Genomic DNA, 8,167 nt, shown 5'->3' with positions numbered 1-8,167 from the left:
CACTCAACCATAACACTGCTCCTGGCACTCCAAAATGCATGTCCTTCTTACATAAAGGACATTGATTCCATTCCAGTAGCCCCCAAAGTTTTAGGAGGGCAAAATGGTTTCCAGGATTATTTTAAAATCTAAGTTCAAAGTATCATCTAATTATTATCTAATCAGATACGGGTGTGAGAAGTTACAATTCATTCTGGATGTAAATGCTTTCCATTGTGAACTTGTGAATCAAACGTTATGTACATTCAAATATAATGATGGGACATGCATGGGATAGACATTCCCTTTCTGGAAAAAGAAAAGAAAAGAAAAGAAAAGAAACAATAGTTCTCAAGCAAGTACAAAATCTTAAATCTCAAAATTATTTCCCCTCTGATTTGATACTTTGCCCCTTGAGCCCACTGCATGGAGGTTGTTATTATTAATTTTTGGAGTACTGGGGATTGACCCAGAGCTTCACACATGCCAGGTGAGTGCTCCTACCCCTGAGCCACATTCCCTGCCCAGGTCCTGTCTTTTGAACCCTTAATATCAGTAGTCCTGCCTCTGAAGATTTTGCCTGCTATACAGTTTGGAAAGCCCTGGCCCCCAGAGCCCTGCGGGGGTGGCACACACCACACTGTAGCCTACGGAGTTGAGGCCGGGCAGCCCAGGAGCCTAGCTGTGGCCCAGAGGAGCACAGCCTCCAATATGAGGCATCTCTGGGCAGTGGTGGCTCCAATTTTGAAATGTCTCTGTCCCTGGGGCCCTAGCATCTGGATTTGTGAGGGCCGCCTCGATGGGTTATAGGATTATCCTTCCATTGTCTTGGCAGTAAATCCTGGCCTGTTTAGATGGACTCGCATGATCTCACTATTTTGATGAAACAGCACCTGGCCTCTGAGATGGCAGGCTCAGACTAACTTTTCTATGAAATGATTGCTCAGCTATGCCCTTGGTTCTCCCTGAACAGAGTTCCTTATTTTTTCCCCAGTATAGAAGGGCTGAGAATTTTCCAAATTTTAACATTCTCATTCCCTTTTTTATTAAAACTCCATCTTGAAAGTCATTTCTCTCTTCTCCTGTTTTACTGCAGGAAGTGAAGTCAAACCCCACCTCCAACACTTTGCTTAAAATTTACCTCAGCCAAACATCCAATTTCATTGTTCACATATTCTACCTTTCCACAAAACACTAGAGCACAACATGATTCAGCTGAGTCCTCTGCCACTTGGTAGTAGGATGGCCTGTCTTTCCTTGTCCAATAGCATGTTCCTCCTTTCTGTCTAGGACCTCTCCAACATGTCCGTGACTACTTTGGTGTCCTCTCAAAGACTGACACTTACCTGTGCCTCTCTCCTCTTCTCTTTCTGAGCCCTCACAAGCATCACCCTTCATGGTCCATTCATGGCATGTAGCCTGCGCCACCACACTTCCAGTCTCTGCCATGACCCAGTTCCAAAGCCCCTTCCACGTCTTAGTCTGTTGGGTGCTGTAAACAAGATGAAACGAATGGCTCTTAAATCACAGGAATTTATTTCCCTCAGTTTCTGGAGGCAGGCAGGTTCAGGCACCAGCAGATCCCTGTCTGATGAGGCCACCTCCATACCCTCTTCCCACTCTAACCTCACACAGTAGAAGAGGTGAGGAGATTTAGTCGGTACTCTTCCATAAGGGCAATAATTCGCTCACGAGGTCTCCACCCGCAAGACCTAATCACCTGCTGTGGCTTGGATGAGTGTCTCCCAAAGTTCCATGTGATAAACACAAGGACGCACCGTTGGCAGGTGGTGAAACCCTCAGAGGTGGGGACGAGGGAGGTCCTCAGGTTTTGGAGTGTGCTCTGGCAGGGGATGGTGGAACCCCAGTCTCCCCGTTTTCAGCTTCCTGGGTCATGCCATAAGCAGCTGCTTTAACCATGCCTTCCTTGCTATTGCCCTCTGTGTCCTCACCAGAGGGCCCAGAGGCAATAGACCATCCATCTTGGACTCCAGAACCATGAGCTGAATAGACTTTTCTTTTGATGATTTAATTGCCTCAGATTTTCATTGTCGTCATAGAAAGCTGACTCGTACACCTCCCCAAAGCCCCACCTCATGACACCTCCCCTTAGGGTGGGGATGTCAACATTTAGACTTGATGGGGACATAATGATTCAAACTCTAATAGATATTTACCTAGACAAAAACTGTCCTAAGAGACAAGGTCATGATGCAATGATAAGCTATTAATTAATTAAACTAGAACAATTATACAGATACATGTACCCAATATCAAGCACCTAAATATTAACAGAGTCAAATATGAACAGAGTTGAAGGGGAGAAATGTGTAGAAAATACATCCATAGTAGGGATTTCTAGACCCCACTTTCCACAATGGGTAACTCATACAGACAACAAGTAGTGAACATAAACATCGCTCTAACCAAATGGACTTATCAGATACAACAGAACACTCTTTTCTATGACATCAGAAGATACATTCTTCCAAGTGCTCAGAATAGATCACATGTTAGGCTACAGCACATATCTTAACATACTTGAGAAGATAGGATCAATAACATAAGGAAAAATGGAAAATTTGCAGAGATTTGGAGAAATTAAACAACAAACTCCTGACAAACCTGTGGATCAAAGCAGAGATCAAAAGGGAAATATAAAAATATCTTGAGAGAATCACAGCCTCTGGGACAGGAGTCCCCCATGTTTCTCCTTTGCTAGCAAAGCAACAAAACTTCTTTTTCCTTTCTCTCAAAAAAAAAAAAAAATCTTGAGACAAATGAAAATGGAAATATAATACAACTTATGAGATGCAACAAAAGAAGGCGTCAGATAATGCCTACATAGCACAATAAATACACTCTTGCTTTAAGACACCAGATTTCAACTAACTTGACTTTATATCTCAAAGAGCTAGGAAAAACAAAGCTCAAAGTTAGCAGACAGAGGCATGTAATAAAGATCAGAGGAGAAATACAGAGACGCTAGGAAAACAATAAAAGGAACAAACCTTTAGCTAGACTAACTGTAACAATATTCTCTAAAAATTTTTTTCATCTGTTCTTTTTAGTTACACATGGCAGTAAAATGTATTTTGACATATCATGCATACATGGGCTATAGCTTCCCATTTTTGTGGTTGTACATGATGTAAAGTTATACTGGTCATATATTCATATATGAACACAGGAAAGTTAATTCCAATTCATTCTACTGTCTTTCCCCTTCCATCCTCTTGTCCTTCCTTCCACTCCCCCGTCCAGTCCAGTGAACCTCCACGCCTTCCTCCTGCTGCCTATTGTGAGTCAGCATCTGCATATCAGAGAACATTTGACCTTTGGTTTGGGGATTGGTTTATTTCACTTAGTGTGATGACCTTCAGGACCATCCATTTACCAGCAAAGGCCATAATTTCATTCTTCTTCTGGCTGAGTAATATCCCTTTGTGTATTCATACCACATTTTCTTTTTTTTTTTTTTTTTTTTTTTTGATGCAAACCGCAAGAGGTGTTTATTCCAGCGCGCTGGGACCCGACTCATGACTCACGCAGGAGTCCAGGAGTTGAGTCCCTAGCAGAAAATCTTGTAGGTTTATAAAGGCAGAGACCACACATCGGGAGGGGTCGCACGTAAAAGGGAAAAGGGGAACAAAGCTGCCGGGAAATTTCAAAGGGGGTCTGGGTTTGCAGATAACATACAACATGTTTCACAATGTTTTACAACAGGGCGTATATGATAGTAGCGCAGGCCGAGAACCCCGCAGTTGTTCCAACCTTTCCTCCACCTCCACGCATCCTGGGCAGATCAGGACTGGGGACACTGTGTACTGGCGGCAATTGCGCTCCGGGCCTTGGCGTAAATCTCGGTGGGACCTCCAAATCTGATACCGCCATTTACCGGTGACGAGTTCTGCTCCTTCTAATGTTGAAGATTGAACACTAGCAGGTTTTATTTAAAGCTAATAATATAGACTTCTCCCGGCAGGGAGAAGGGGGCCATGGCTGATGTTCAAAAGTCCCCCATACCACATTTTCTTTAGTCAATCATCTGTTGAAGGGTACCTAGATTGGCTCTGTAGCTTAGCTATTGTGAATTGAGCTGCTATAAACATTAATGTGACTGTGTCACTGTAGTATGCTGATTTAAGTCCTTGGGTATAGGTGGAGGAGCGGGATAGCTGGGTCAAATGGTGGGTCCATTCCAAGTTTTCTAAGGAACCTCCATACCACTTTCCAGAGTGGTTGCACAAATTTGCAGTCCCACCAGCAATGTATGAGTGACCCTTTTCCCATATCTTCAACCAATATTTATTATAACTTGTATTCTTGGTAATTACCATTCTGTCAGGAGTGAGATGAAATCTCAGCGAAGTTTTAATTTGCATTTCTCTAATTGCTAGAGATGTTGGACATTTTTTCATATGTTTGTTGATCAATCATATTTCTTCTTCTGTGAAGTGTCTATTCTGTTCCTTTACCCATTTATTGGCTGGATTATTATTATTATTTTTTGTTGTTGTTGTTAAGTTTTTTGAGACCTTTATGTATCCTGGAGATTATCTGTACCTGAGGCATAGGTGGCAAAGATTTTCTCCCATTCACATTCTTGTTTCCTTTGCTGTGAAGAAGATTTTTAGTTTGATACTATCCCATTTATTGACTCTTAATTTTTACTTCTTGCACTTTAGAGTCTTACATGATGAAGATTTGGGCTTACTTTTTCTTCTAGTAGGCATAGGATCTCTGGTCTAATGCCTGAGTCCCTGATTCACTTTGAGTTGAGTTTTGCACAGGGTGTGAGACAGGGATCTAATTTCATTTTGTTACACATGTATTTCCAGTTTTCCTAGCACCATTTGTTGAAGAGGTTATCTTTTCTCCAATGTAAGTTTTAGATGCCTTTGTCTACTATGCGATAACTGTATTTATGTGGGTTTGTCTCTGTGTCTTCTGTTCCATTGGTCTTCATGTCTATTTTGGTGCCAATACCATGCCATTTTTGTTACTGTATCTCTGAAGTATAATTTAATGTATAGTATTGTGATGCCTCCTGCTTCGCTTTTCTCACTCAGGATTGCTTTGGCTATTCTGGATCTCTTATTTTTCCAAGTGAATTTCATGACTGCTTTTTTGATTTCTATGGCGAATGCAATTAGAATTTTAATAGGAATTGCAATTAAATCTATATAGCACTTTTGGTAGTATGGTCATTTTGACACTATTAATTCTGCCTATTCAAGAACAATGCAAGATCTTTCCATCTTCTAAAGTCTTCATATATATATATTATGTATATATATAAAAATATGTACATATTTTATATGGTGATGGGGATTGAACCCAGGACTTGTGCTTGTGAGGCAAGCACTCTACCAACTTAGCTATATCCCAGCCCAATATTTTATATTTTGAGGCTATTGTGAATGGGATAATTTTTCTAATTTTCTTTCAGTTGATTCATCACTGATATATAGGAATGCATTTGATCTGTGGGTGTTAATTTATATCCTGCTTCTTTACTGAATTTATTTATGAGTTCTAGAAGTTTTTTGGTGGAGTTTTTGGGATCTTCTCAATATAGAATCATGTCATCAGCAAAGAGGGATAGTTTGAGTTTTTCTTTTCCTATTTTATTCCTCTTAATTTCTTTCTTCTATCTAATTGCTCAGGCTAGGGTTTCTAGGACTATGTTGAATAGAAGTGGTGAAAGAGGGCATCTCAGTCTTGTTACAATTTTTAGAGGGAATTCTTTCAATTTTTCTGCATTTAGAATGATATTGGCCTTGAGTTTATCATATATAGCTTTTCCAATGTTGAGGTATCCTCCTACTATTCCTAATATTTTAAAAATCTTTTTAAATGTCATTATTCTTCAATCAGACTAAGTATTTATTGTATTTTATTTTTAAAAATTTAAAATTTTTCTCTAATTAGTTGTACATGACAGTAGAATGCATTTTGAACATGAATGGATGCTGTATTTTGTCAAAGCTTTTTCTGCATCTATTGAGATATCATGTGACTCTTGTCTTTAAGTCCATTGATGTAATGACTTATGTTTATTGAATGTTGAACCAAACGCTGTATAGATGGGATGAACCACACTTGATCCATGGTGCACTATATATTAAATACATTTTTTGTATGTGATTTGCCAGTATTTTGTTAAGATTTTTGCATCTATGTTCATCAGGGATATTGCTCTGAAGTTTCTTTCCTCGATGTGTCTCTATCTGTTTTGGTGTCAGGAGGATACGAGCTTTATAGAATGAGTTGGGAAGGGTTCCCTCCTTTTCTTCTTCATGGAATAAGTTGAGGAGGATTGGTATATTTCTTCTTGAAGGTCTGGTAGAACTCTGCTGAGAATCTGTTCCTGGGCTTTTCTTGATTGGTAGGCTTTTGACAGTGTCTTCAGTTTCATTGCTTGAAATTGATCTGTTAAAATTTCTATGTCCTCCTGATTCATTTTGGGTAGGTCATATGTCTCTAGAAATTTGCTGATATCTTCAAGATTTTCTATTTTATTAGAGTATAAATGTTCAAAACAGGTTCTGATTATCGTCTGTGTGTCCTTTGTGTCCTTTGTGATATTTCCTTTCCATCGCAGATTTTAGTAACTTGAGTTTTCTGTCCCCTTCTCTTTGTTAGATTGGATAAGGGTTAATTAATTTTATTTACTTTTTCAAAGAAGCAACTTTATGTTTCGCCAATATTTTGGATTATTTATTTTGCTTCAATTTTATTACTTTCAGTTCTGATTTAATTATTTCCTGTCTTCTGCTTTTGGTGTTGATTTGTTCTTCTTTTTCTAGGGCTTTGAGATATAATGTTAGGTTATTCATTTGTTGACTTTCCATTCTTTTAAGGAATGAACTCAATACAATGAACTTTCCTCTTATAGCACTGCCTTCATAGTGTCCCAGAGAGTTTGGTATGTTGTACTGATATTCTCATTTATCTCTAAGTACTTTTTATTTCAGCTCTAATTTCTTCTGCTATTCATTGGTCATTAAATAGCATATTATTTAGTCTCCAGTTGTTAGGGTGCCTTCTCTTCTTTTATGTTTGACTTCTAATTTCATTCCATTATGATCTGATAGAATGCAAGTTGTTATCTCTATTTTTTTTTATTTGCTAAGGGTTGCTTTGTGGCATAAGACATGGTCAATTTTAGAGAAGGAGCCATGTGCTGCTGAGAAGAAATTGTATTCAGTCATCGATGGATGAAATATTCTATATGTCTCTTAAGTCTAAATTATTAATTGTATTTTTTATTTCTATAACTTCTTTATTTAGTTTTTGTTTGGAGGATCTATTCAGTAGTGATAGAAGTGTGTTAAAGTCACTCAGTATTATTGTGTTGTGGTCTATTTGATTCTAGAAATTAAGAAGATTTGTTTGATGTACATATATGCTCCATTGTTTGGGGATTAAGTATTTACAATTGTTATGTCTTGTTGATGTATAATTCCCTTAAGTAGTATGAAATGTCCTTCCTTGTCTCTTCTGATTAACTTTGACTTTGAATTCCACTTTATCTGAAATGAGGATAGAAACCTCTGCTTCTTTATGAGATCCATGTGAATAATATGTTTTTTCCCAACCTTTTACCTTCAGTCTGTGGATGTCTTTGCCTGTGAGGTGAGTCTCTTGGAGACAGTATATTGGATTTTTAAAAATCCAATCTGCAGGTCTATGTCTTTTGATTGAGGAGTTTGGACCATTTACATTCAATAATATTACTGAGATATAATTTTTATTCCCTGTCCTTTTGAGTTAATTCTGGTTTTTATTTTGAATTAGTTTCTCTTTTGATTGACTATTCTTCTCACATAGTTTCTCCCTTTGCTGGTTTTAACTTTTATTTTTCATTTCTTTTTCATGAAATATCGTATTGAGTATGTTTTGTAGTGCAGGCTTTCTAGTTGTGGATTCTTTTAACTTTTATGGAAGGAAGGTTTTTATTTCATCATAATTCCAAAGCTTACTTCTGCTGGGTATAGTATTCTTGGTTGGCATCCATTTTATTTCAGAGCTTGGTATATATCATTCCAAAACCTCCTATCTTTGAAGAAAGATTGAGAAATCAGCTGAGATCTAGATTATTTTCCCTCTGAATGTAATCTGTCATTTTTCTCTGGAAGCCTTTAAAATCCCATACTTATTCTGTATATTAGGCTTTTTCCTA

Source organism: Sciurus vulgaris, assembly GCF_902686455.1.
Source record: "Sciurus vulgaris genome assembly, chromosome: 8".
Classification (NCBI taxonomy): Eukaryota; Metazoa; Chordata; class Mammalia; order Rodentia; family Sciuridae; genus Sciurus; species Sciurus vulgaris.
This window is presented reverse-complemented; position numbering follows the sequence as displayed.